Below are 12,483 nucleotides of genomic sequence, written 5' to 3'. Positions count from 1 at the left end.
TACATATAAATGTTATCTAATAGTTGAACTTGTGTAATTAATACTGTGTCTATAATAGTCTTTACATCTTCACATCAAAACATAGCATTTCTGGGACTTTTCTGGTGGTCCAGTGGTTAAGAATCCACCTTGCAATGCAGGGGACGTGGGGTCAATCCCTGGCTGGGCAACTAAGTTCCCATATGCAACTAAGTCCGTGCTCCACAGCTAGAGAGTCCCCGTCACCACAGTGAAGATCCCATGTGCTGCAACTGACTGACTCAATGCAGCCAGAAAAAAAGACATAACATTTATTTTTATGAATCAAACTGCTTTCCAAGGAGTGGGCCGGTGAAATGAAAATCGCCATTTGTGTTCTGCTGAACACCTTAAGGGGTGTTGGATGTTCTTGCACAAGAAGTAAGGGCTGAGGAGAGCAGAGTTATTTTGTAAATAAGAGGGAGAAGAATTTGGACAGGGATGATGAAGATAATCCAAAGTAGAGGACTGAGAAGAAGAGATGGAGATCATTGAAGGAAGAGAAACAAGGAGCTAGGGTGAAGGTGGGAGGATGGAGACCATACGGGTGACGTGCTGGGGCCCACACAAAAGTATGGCTTAAGCTTAGGAGCTGCCATATTTAAAGACAACTTGGGTCTCTTGCTGTGGTGCAGGGGGATTGCTTTAGGCCTGAAGCCCTAAGCAGCCCTAAGCGTCCTAGTGATTTTAGCATCATGAGCTCAGTCGGCACCGGGTATGATCTGTCAGCTTCTACATTCTCTTTGGACGGAAGAGGTTTTCAAGTTGAATATGCTATGAAGGCTGTGGAAAATAGTAGTACAGCTATTGGAATCAGATGTAAAAACGGCGTTGTCTTTGGGGAAGAAAAATTAGTCCTGTCTAAACTTTATGAAGAAGGTTCCAACAGACGACTTTTTAATGTTGATCGACATGTTGGAATGGCAGTAGCAGTTTGTTGGCAGATGCTCGTTCTTTAGCAGACATTGCAAGAGAAGAGGCTTCCAACTTTAGATCCAACTTTGGATATAACATTCCACTAAAACATCTTGCAGACAGAGTGGCCATGTATGTACACGCGTATACACTCTACAGTGCTGTTAGACCTTTTGGCTGCAGTTTCATGTTAGGGTCTTACAGTGTGAATGACGGTGCACAACTCTACATGACTGACCCATCGGGTGTTTCATATGGTTACTGGGGCTGTGCCATTGGCAAAGCCAGGCAGGCTGCAAAGACAGAAATTGAAAAGCTTCAGATGAAAGAAATGACCTGCCGTGATGTTGTTAAAGAAGTTGCAAAAATAATTTACCTAGTACACGATGAAGTTAAGGATAAAGCTTTTGAACTACAGCTCAGCTGGGTTGGTGAAATAACTAATGGAAGACATGAAATAGTTCCTAAAGATATAAGGAAAGAGGCAGAGAAATATGCCATGGAATCTTTGAAGGAAGAAGATGAATCAGATGATGATAACATGTAACATTTACTTGCATATTAAATTTCTAATACAGTCCCATGTAACTATTTAGCCCTTTGGATTATTACATACCAATTTTCATTAAATTTTTGTCTTATAACAAAAAAAATAAAATAAAATAAAGACAACTTGAAGTTTTGTAACAAGCCATAAATTCCTCCTTTGCCCATTGTACCCAAATGTTTTTTGTAATCTGTACAAAATACTCACAAAAATTTTGAGTTGGAGTTTATGTGTGGGAATTACAGAAGGAGTGAGACTTAATATCTGGTAAACATAGGAGAGAATCATAATCACTAACCTCTATATAGTGCTGTGTCTGTTCTGGGTGCTTTATATATAGTGATTTACTCCAGCTTTGTAACAAAGGTAGATGTTCTTATAGCCATTTTACAGATGAAAAAACTGAGGCCCAGAAAAGTTAACTAGCTCAAGATCACACCCAGAGTAAGAATTGGAGCCAAGATTCAAACCCAGAAAGTTTGTCCCCAGAGTCCACACTCTTAACACTGAACCCCACCACCTTTCTAGACAAATATACCAGAAGGCTGGAGTCAAAGGTGCACAAAAGTGGCCCATAAAATTCATAGGAATTTCTCTAACACTCTCTAACAGGTACTGTTCTAAGCCCTGAAAAAACATTAATTTGCATAGAAGGGCAAGTAGGAGATTTGAACCCATCTTGGATCAATCTCAAGGGGCTGGCTAGTATTCAGCTAAAATCTGGGTTGTGTGACTTATTTCACTCACTCCTCATAGCCACTTTTTGAGGCTGGCATTATCCCCATGAACATGAAAACTCAGGATGGGGACTTCCCTGGTGGTCCAGTGGTTATGAATCCACCTTCCAATTCAGGGTTCAGTTCCTGGTCAGGGAACTAAGATACCACATGCTGAGGAGCAACTAAGCCTGTGCACCACAACCAAGTTCATACGCTGCAGTGAAATATTCACAAGATGCAATGAAGATCCCGAGTGATGCGATGAAGACCCAACACAACCAAATAAAAATAAAACAAACAACAAAAACCCAGGATCAAGGAGGTGACATTCCCCGCGCAAGTTCACAGGAATGTGAAACATTTCCATCCTGAAGCTGGAATTTGAATTCACATCTGTCTAGCTCCAAAGCAAGCTCCCTTAGCCTCCTAAAATTCCAAGTACCTTCAAGGTGAGGAGGCTGCTGGTGCCAGGAGGAAGGAAGGAAGCAAGTTTTTTCCAAGAGTTTGTCAGATTAATGAGGCAGTCACTGGCTCATCCAAGCGGCTAAATGCCATCTAAACATGTTACAGAAGCACTTAACAGAGGCTTCAGAGACGGTTCCCCCGAGTCTGGAGTCTAGCAGCCACAAAGAGTGACAGGCCATGATGGGGAAGCTGTGAATTGGACATGGCACACAGCTTTCCCAACTAATAAACAACCTCTGCTAACTTCTAAGTTCTCAGGTGTTGACAAATACAGCCACGAGAATGAAAAGGCTTGGGGACTGGCTTGAAATAAACCTACCTTTCATTCCCAAGTTTAAAAGTCACAGTCTATCAGGAAACATCCAAGGTCAGGGCATGGGCTCCCAGAAAGGCCAGGTGGGTCACAGGCTAAGCAATCCTCTACAGGAGGACAGCTCTACTAAGGCTAGTGGGTCTGTTTCCAAGATGGCTCACCTGTGTGACTGGCAAGTTGGTGCTGGTTTCTTGCTCTTCTCCAGGTATGACTCTTCTCAAAGCGGCTTGGGCTTCCTCACAGCATGGCAGCAGGGTTTCAAGAACGAGATTTCCAAGAGACAGAAAGTGGAGCCTGCCAGTTTTTTAAGGCCTGTGCTTGGAAACTGGTGCAACATCATTTCTACCATATTCATTGGTTAAGCATTCACAGAGCCCAGACAAAAGGGAAGGGAACATAGATCCCATCATTCACTAGCAGGAGAAGCAAAGAATCTTACGGCTATATTTTTTAAACTGCCAGCATGAGAACTTTCTCTTGTATCCTATTATCATAGGAAAAGCATGGCAGAAAGTTTTATTTGGGGAGCTTCCCTAGTGATCCAGTGGTAAAGAATCTGCCTTGCAATGCAGGGGACACCAGTTTGATCCCTGGTCTGGAAAGATCCCTGCGGAGCAGCTAAGCCAGTGTGCCACAACTAATGAAGCCCGTGTGCCTACAACCTGCAACAAGGGAAGCCACTGCAACATTGAAGCCCACTTGCCACAACAAGAGAAAAACCCACACACAGCAATGAAGACTCAACACAGCCAAAAAAATAAAAAAATCTAAAAATAAATAAAATTTTTAAGTATTATTTTTGTCTTCCTTGCAAGCTAGCTAGACTACTGTACTGAGGATTTAGACATTGTCTTTAGCTTCAGTAGGAAAGGAAGAAGGCATGATTGATTACTGACTCAGTGGACAAAGGGTGGAGAGTGGAAGCACACGTGCCAAGCGTTTGCCATTCATCTCTCAAGTGGTGGGTCCAGATTCTGTCTCTAGAAGACTTTTCTCTGTCTTGGCTCTCCATTGCTTCAGAAACTTATTTCATTTACTCATGCATGCATGCATACATTTCTTCATTCTCACATGGATTTAAGCAATGTTTATTAAGTCGCTCTTCTGCTCTAAATACAGTATTGATGAATAAAGAAGATATGGAAACTGCACCCATAGAATGTACGTTCCATGGGGGAGTCGGACAATGAGTAGGGATACAAACACATATGTAATTAAAGTGTGATAAAATGGGGATTTCCCTGGCTGTCCAGTGGCTAAGACTCTGCACACCCACTGCAGGAACTTGGGTTTGATCCCTGGTCAGGAAACTAGATCCCACAAGCTTCAACAAAGATGGGAGATCCCTTAGGTCACAACTAAGACCTAGTGCAGCCAAATAGATAAATAGTTTAAAAATAATAATAAGATAAAATGTGAAAAAAATGTTATGAAGGAGCCCAAAATGGGCACTACTGTAACCTGTGCAGAAACTTGGCAAAGATATTCATCAGCTATGGACAAGCATCCAGGGGACTACAGAGATTCATTCTTCAACAGACACACCATGTGGTAGTGAGGAGCAATGGCTATAGCGAACTGATCAGACTTCTTTCTAGTTCCTTCAACAGATGGCATTGGAACTCTACTGAAGCCTTGAGACCAAATTGTCCCCTAGGCTTTGAAAATCTAGGCATCAGGGGAGGCCTAAAAATGGAAGATTTGGGCCTTTTTATAAATATGGGCTTCCCTTGTGGCTCAGCTGGTAAAGAATCCATCTACAATGTCAGAGACCTAGGTTCTATCCCTGGGTTGGGAAGATCCCCTGGAAAAGGGAAAGTACCCACTCCAGTATTCTGGCCTGGAGAATTCCATGGACTGTATAGTCCATGGGGTCGCAAAGAGTCGGACACGACTGAGCGACTTTTTCACCTTTATAAATATGGACACGTGAGGACTTGAATGAGTAAAAAAAAAATTTTATAAAGTAGTCATATTTGTGCCCACAAGCCGGCAAAGTGTGTCATTCTGATGATTCCAGTTTAAAAAATGTCAGGCACATGACTTGAACTGAGACCCTAGAGCTTGGTGAGTAGGGTTATACGCTGAAAAAGCTGAGCAGACTATGGGATGGGAGAGAATGTGATGAGTAAGGAGTTTCACCCCCAAAATGGAGGTTGATTTCAGTTTCATCAGATTCCTTGTGGACTATGGGACAGAATGTTCTCTCTGAGGAAACTGGGGTCTGAATAGTAGAAGAAGGATGAATGGATGGAGGGTCCATCTGTGAGTTCCAGGGAGATGCTGTATCTGGAAGTGGAAACAGGACTGTCCTTAGGGTGCATAGGCCCTTGATCAATATGTTTTGGGGAGTCCCTAACCTATGTAAGGGCTTTGTAGGTGGTGCTAGTGGTAGAGAACCCGCCTGCCAATGCAGGAGACATAAGAGACAATCCCTGAGTTGGTAAGATCCCCTGGAGGAGGGCAGAGCCACCTACTCCAGTATTCTTGTCTGGAGAATCCTATGGGCAGAGGAGCCTGGAGGGCTGTGGTCCATAGGGTCACAAACAGTTGGACACGACTGAAGTGATTTAGCGTGCACACACTACCTATGTAAACACTTTGATTAGAATTATAGAATTCCTGGGCCCATGTGAGGTATAAGGATTTATTGAGAAGATTTAGAGTAATGGGTACAGAAGAGGTGCTTATGTGTTTATTGCTCAATCAGCACACATGAAGATTCCCTGTGGTATCCATCACTTCCTGTACTTTATGGTCTAATGTGCTGTTCTGGGCTAATGTCCTATCTCCCACTCCGAGAAAAAGGCAGTAACATTTTATTGTTTACAATGGCATGTTCCTCACACTCTGTTTATATTGAAACAATATACATCTGCCTCTGCATTTCTCTAAGACCATTTATTCAATGTCGGCTACAACATTAGTCATGAGGCTGCATCATCTGTCGTGAATAGATGATGAAGCCAGTGAATACTGGCTTCTGTTGACCCTCAAAGTCATGCTTTCTTGATGATGACCACTGAGAGAGGTCTATAAAGAAAGCTGAGCACTGAAGAATTGATGCTTTTGAACTGTGGTGCTGGAGAAGACTCCTGAGAGTCCCTTGGACTGCAAGGAGATCCAACCAGTCCATCCTAAAGGAAATCAGTCCTGAATATTCATTGGAAGGACTGATGCTGAAGCTGAAACTCCAATACTTTGGCCACCTGATTCGAAGAACTGACTCTTTTGAAAAGACCCTGATGCTGGGAAAGATTGAAGGCAGGAGGAGAAGGGGACGACAGAGGATGAGATGGTTGGATGGCACCACCGACTCAATGGACATGAATTTGAGTAAACTCTGGGAGTTGGTGATGGACAGGGAGGCCTGGTGTGCTGCAGTCCATGGGGTTGCAAAGAGTCGGACATGACTGAGAGACTGAACTGAACTGAAAGAGGTCTTACCCAGAATATGGAGAACCTGTGAATAATCACCCATTTTCTGATCATGTCAAGTTTATCATTGGAATTTTTAGTGTAAATATAGAACAGCATGAGCTTCCCTGTTGCCTCAGATGGTAAAGAATCTGCCTGCAATGTGGGAGACCCGGGTTCAATCCCTGGGTCAGGAAGATTCCCTGGAGAAGGGAATGGCTACCCACTCTAGTATTCTTGCCTGGAGAATGTCATGGACGGAGGAGCCTGGCAGGCTATATCCCACGGGGTTGCAAAGAGTCAGACACAACTAAGCCACTAACACACACACACACACATCTTCTAACCATGTCTTCTCTTGAACACTTTGGGCCCCCATCACTGCATTTCTAAAATGGGATCTGTTTGAATGCTGGCCTCATTCTTGCCTACTATACCCCACGACCAGTGGGGAGTATAGATGAGGAGCCATTGGAGCAAGAACGGTTCCGTACACACAGAGATTGTTTGTCCCTATCCAGCATGGGCTTCCCTGATAGTTCAGTTGGTTAAGAATCCACCTGCAATGCAGGAGACCCTGGTTCGATTCCTGGGTCGAGAAGATCCACTGGAGAAGGGAAAGGCTACCCACTCCAGTATTAGTGGAGTATTCATCCAGCACATTCCAGTGTTAATATCGAGTATTCATTTAGCATAGCTTAAGGCCAGAAGAGCAGGACTTGCTTTATCACTCAGAGGCAAGAAAGAACACTGATAGGCTTGTGGGCACAGCAGAATAATGAGTAGACATAGCCACCTCTAGAGGACTGATGCCTGAACCAAGCCCTGCAGAGGGGTTGAGGTCCAGTGGCAGAAAATGCACAGGGAAAGAACACCTTTTACCACCCAGCAGTCATGGGTGCTGCAGACTGGAGATGGTACTATGGTCTGAACACAGACAGGTGAGAGCCACTCAGGCCCATGTATATGGATCAAGCCTAGGGGTCAGTGGTAGGCCATTAATAGACGGGAGCTCCAAATCCCTCCTGTGTTTGCTATTAGTCACTCAAAATCTGTGTGTGAGCATCATTCTAGTAACTCAGTCTCAAGCACTACCACAAAAGAAATGCCAGACCAGCCAGAGGCATTTTTCTGCTCCTGTGACACACTTCTGAAGCAGGTCTCACTGCAAGGTCACAGGACCACCCCACAGGCACGATCCTGGAGCTCCTCAGGTCATCCAGTCGACTCCACACATGGGGGAGAGGGTTGGAGACCACTTTCAAATGAGAGAAGTAGGAACAGGAACCCACATGGGCCCCAGTTTAGACTCAGGGAGCCCCAAACTGATGGCACTGCCCACCCTAGCCAGTCCTGGCCCCCAGAGGAACTCTTAGAAAATGTTCAGGTATGTTTCTGGCAACCAGGACTTGATATAGAACTGGGTCTGGGACTTCCCTGGTGGTATAGTCAAAAAGAATCTACCTGCCAGTGCAGGGGACATGGATTCAATCCCTGGTCTAGGAAGACCCCACATGCCATGGAGCAACTAAGCTGTGCGCCACAATTGCTGAAACCCGTGTGCCCTAAAGCCTGTGCTCTACAAGAGAAGTCACGGCAATGAGAAGCCCACACAATTTCAACTAGAGAGCAGCCCCTGCTCATCGCAACCAGAGAAAGCTCACGCAGCGCAGCAACGAAGATTCAACACAATCAAAAGCAAATAAATAATAAAAAAACAACAATGAAAAAAAATGTTTAAGGTTCAAAACGAAACAAAACAAAACACACAACCAGATCTGGGCTTACAGCATCAGGCCTGAATATTACTACCAGCCCCATGTGGTCTCAGACCCGAAAGGAGGCTTCCTTTGAGAAAGGCCCTCCAAAGTGCAGGGCCCCTGAGGTGTGAACCTGGACCAGGGCTTGCCTGGGTCTCAGGGCAGTACTGAGTGGGAGGTAGCTGAGAAACCAGATTCACAGTTCAGCTCGACATGTTCCCGTTTACGGAGCCCCTGCTAAGGGCCAGGTACTGGGTGGAGACAAATTGGAAATCTGAGAGGCCTCGGTGCATTGCCTGTTAAAGTGCTCCTAGAGTAATTTCTCCCAGATTGCATGGCATCATTCCACTCCTTTCCAATAGATTCCAGATCACCTGAGATGGAGAGCAGCCCCTTGCATCCTAGGACCAGTTGACACCTCACTGCATCCACTATTTCATTCCATTCCAAAAGTATTAAATAACAGGAAACACCCTGGTTTATTCTGTGTATTTTGCATTTGTTTATACCTTGTTAGTTTCTAGATAGAGCTCCTGGGTGGGGGTTGGGGAATGTGGAGACCGAGAGAAGCTCAAAGAGGTGCCTCCTGAGGAGCCCAACCCAAGACTGGGGATTGTCAATGGAGACCATTCTCTTTCTATCCTCCTTCCTCCCGGGATCCTTTCATACCTCATGTGTTAAGAAAGACTCTGTTGATTATAAGGGGCAGAAAACAACTCAAAAAATGAGACTCACAAGGGCTCCTGTGAGGCGGCAAAGATAATGTCTAGTCAGATAACTATGGCTCTTATGTTCTGCTGAGAAGAGGCTGAATAGCTTGAAAAATGGGGAAATTCTCTTGAAATTCAGAGAATTATTGAGGAAGAGAAGGAAAGTTACAAGCTCAGTGTGGGAGGGTAGATACCAGGAATTCTCATTAGTGCTTGCTCTGTGATATAAGAGACAACTCTCTTCTCTGTCTCCCATGAAATCCTCAGTAAAACATCTTTCTCATTAATGTCCTGTGCCTTTCCAAAGCTCCTTCATTTCCAAAGCTCTACCAATGCAAGGCTGTTGGAGACTGTATTTCTTCCCTAGGGTTGCCATAGAAAAATCACCATCAACTTGGTGCCTTAAAACAACAGAAATTTGTTCTGTCACAGGCCCAGAGGCCAGAAGTCCAAAGCCAAGGTGTCATCAGGACCTTACTCCTCCTAAAGGCTGTAGGGGAGCATCCTTCCTTACCTATTCTGGCTTCTGGTGGCCCCAGGTGTTCTTGGCTTGTGGCCACATCATTCCAATCTCTGCTTCCATCTCCATCTCCATCTTCTTGCCTTCTCCCCTATGTTGTCTTTTCTGTTTCTGATAAAGATACTAATCATTGGATTTAGGTCTCGCCTCAATGATTCAGGATAATCTCATCTCAAAATCCTTAAATATACCTTCAAAAACCTTTTTCCCACTAGGTCATAAGCACAGGGAGGGGCTGTGGATTAGAAAGTGAATATGTGTTTTTAGGGGAGCCACAGTTCAACTCTTTTGCTGGGGTAACAACTGATACTGAAGATTTGGAAACTGTTTAAAAAAACAAAATTGAACTGAGTAAATTTTAAAGGTCTTATTGGCTTTATTTCATGGTTCATGAATCAGACAGCATCCAATCTAACAGACAGAAAGGAACTCTGAGGAGCTGTACAAAATGAAAGAATTTCATAGGCAGAAGTGAGCAGGAGCAAGAAAGTTATAAGAGGCTGGGACTTCCCTGGTGGCTCAATGGTGATGAATCTGCCTGCTGATGCAGGGATGCGTGTGTGCTCATTTGTTTCAACCGTGTCCGACGCTTTGCGACCCTATGGACTGTAGCCTGCCAGACTCCTCTGTCCATGGGATTCTCCAGGCAAAAATACTGGAGTGGGATGCCATGCCCTGATGCAGGAGATACAGGTTCAATCTCTGATCTGGGAAGATCCTACATGCTGGGGAACAACTAAGCCCGTGCTCTAAAGAGAAGCCACTGCAGTGAGAAGCCCAAGCACTGCAACAAAGAGCAACCCCCACTTTCTGTAACTAGAGAAAGCCTGAGCACCGCAACAAAGACCCAGCATAGCCAAAAATAAACAAATAGATAACTTTTAAAAGAAACAGAGTTATGTGAGGCAAACAATGGGTTGATTATGGCAAGGTCACTGTGGTTTACAGGATGGCAGGCATCTATCAGGCAGGTTACCTAACTAGTGCTGATCAGGTGATTCTTAATTGACTCATTTCAAAGATTTCGTTCCTGGGAGAGTCAAAACTCTAAGCTAACTCTTGTTTTAACTCTTAGGTACTTGGGGCTTAGCATAAGCGACTCCATTTTGTGTTCTTTTTTATTTGTTTTTTTGTTTTGTTTTTGTTTGTTTGGGTTTTTTTCAGGCTGTGCCTGGCAGCTTGCGGGATCTTAGTTCCCTGACCAGGGATCGAACCTGTGTCCCCTGCAGTGGAAGTGTGGAGTCCTAACCACTGGACCACCAGGGAATACCCTGTTGTCTTGTTTTTTACCAAAACAAGGAGAAGGAAGTGTCATCACAGAATGGACAATGTGTTTAAGCCAAACATTAGTTCCTCACCTGGGCACATCTTACTGGGTGCCTGACTCTGTTCGCCCTAGCCTGTTGCCAAGTTATCTCTTCCCCATCTCCCCTTTGTATATTTCATACAAAAATCTGTTAAAACAGTGCTAAATAAAGGTTGATGATAAGGGAAAGATAAGAGGCAAATACAAAAGACAATACTTAGATATAAGTGCAAATCCCTGTTGCTTAATCACAAACAGCAGAACAACAAGGCTGGACTCTCTGCAGGAGTCCTTTGCATAATCAATAGGTCTCTTGAAATATTTTCCCAAGCAGAAGAGCAATTTTCTTCCAAGGAAGAACTCTAACATCTGTCTGTAGAGAACAGTAAGACTGCTTGTAAAATAACAAGTTTTCTCCCAGCACCTGAAAAACCTCAAAACTGACTCCTCCGGTTTCCTATGAATCTGATCAGACAGAGAACTTGGGCTTCCCTGGCTCCTTGCTCTGGAAGAGATATTGCAGAAACCAGGAGCATTCTCCATCCAGAGATTGTTCAGCTAGGCCTTGCCCATCCGTGTTTACTCTTGAGGCTTCCAAGTTGTTCCAAAGAGAAAAGCAACCCTGTCGTCTTTATGTCAGTTATTTTTGAGAGTGGGGTTACGTGGGGAAGGGACATCCCCTCTCTGGGCTCCCTTTTTCTGTCACTAACTGTGACATTGTGATTTATAATAAGAAATATACATTTGGTCTTCATCCCTATTTCTGGCACAGAGCTCCTAAAACCTGAGGAATTTCCTAGTGATAAGAGCTATAAAAGTGAAGGGAGCATCTTTCGATATTCATAACAAGCCCCTCTGAACCACACCCAAGTTGAGTTTTTTTTTTTGCTTTTTGGCTGTGCTGTGTTTTGCAGAATCTTAGTTTCCAGACCAGGGATCAAACCCGTACCCCCTACAGTGGAAGCACAGAGTTTTAAGCACTGGACTGCCAGGGAATTCCCAATCTTTAAAATTTAATATTTATAACTGTTTCCCCAAATACAGGAAACATATCAATGGTGGTAAATGAGATCATTTTAGGAAGGACAAAAAGTAACTGTGTTTTATTTTTAATAGTTATGTGTTTATCACAAGTATTTTTGGTTTTCATTTTTAGTAGTATATCTTTTATAATAAAAGATTTTAGGTTTATAAAATAAGAGTTGACTTAAAATAAAATACTAAGTAAGTTAGTTGTGGTTTTACACACACACAGCAAATGTGAAAATAGCTCCCAAATGCCTGAGTCTGAGAAACATTTGATTTGGAAATCCTTTGAGTCTTTCCGACCATGAAATACTGCAATACCGCACCCTAACAATGATGATTTTGCAAAAATGGAAGTTCTGTTCATTTATCCATTGAGAGCTAGGGAGCCCATGTCCTGATATTTCTCGTCCTGGCTACTTCCCTTACAGAAAATAAGTCCTTTTTCTGGCCTCGATGATGGTAACAAAAGAAAGGGTTTCCCTGGGTGGCCACCTGCTGGTAGGGGTGGGTGCCCAGGGTTCCCCCAGTGGCCTGGGCCCCTCTTGCCCATGGTCAGCTTCCTGCTGATGAATATGCTCTTTATATTGTTTTAGGAAACCAGAGTGTTTTGTAAATAAAACAAATGCATGTTTGTGTCACACACACACACAAATTAGTAAATTATTACTGGTATAGTTTATTTCATAGGGTAGTTTTTTTCCTGAAAAATACATCTCACGTTCCCTAATTTAAAAAATAAGAAGATTAGAACCAACTTCTGACAC

The 12,483-nt window shown here is 43.7% G+C and overlaps 1 non-coding gene and 1 pseudogene across 1 annotated transcript; one reads left to right on the top strand and one right to left on the bottom strand.

Annotated features, from left to right (window-relative positions):
• Positions 1-713: 713 nt before the first annotated feature.
• LOC145533406 (proteasome subunit alpha type-3 pseudogene) lies at positions 714-1,524 on the top strand (annotated as a pseudogene).
• Positions 1,525-10,577: 9,053 nt separating this feature from the next.
• Positions 10,578-10,650, bottom strand: TRNAG-UCC (transfer RNA glycine (anticodon UCC)). The gene has a single exon. It is a non-coding gene; the product is annotated as a tRNA-Gly (tRNA).
• Between the last annotated feature and the right edge of the window lie 1,833 nt (positions 10,651-12,483).

This window comes from Giraffa tippelskirchi, chromosome 13 (assembly GCF_054371585.1).
Source record: "Giraffa tippelskirchi isolate mGirTip1 chromosome 13, T2T-mGirTip1v1.2.pri, whole genome shotgun sequence".
In the NCBI taxonomy this organism is placed as follows: domain Eukaryota; kingdom Metazoa; phylum Chordata; class Mammalia; order Artiodactyla; family Giraffidae; genus Giraffa; species Giraffa tippelskirchi.
Note: the sequence above shows the minus strand (reverse complement) of the source record. Positions and strands in the feature narration are given on the sequence as shown.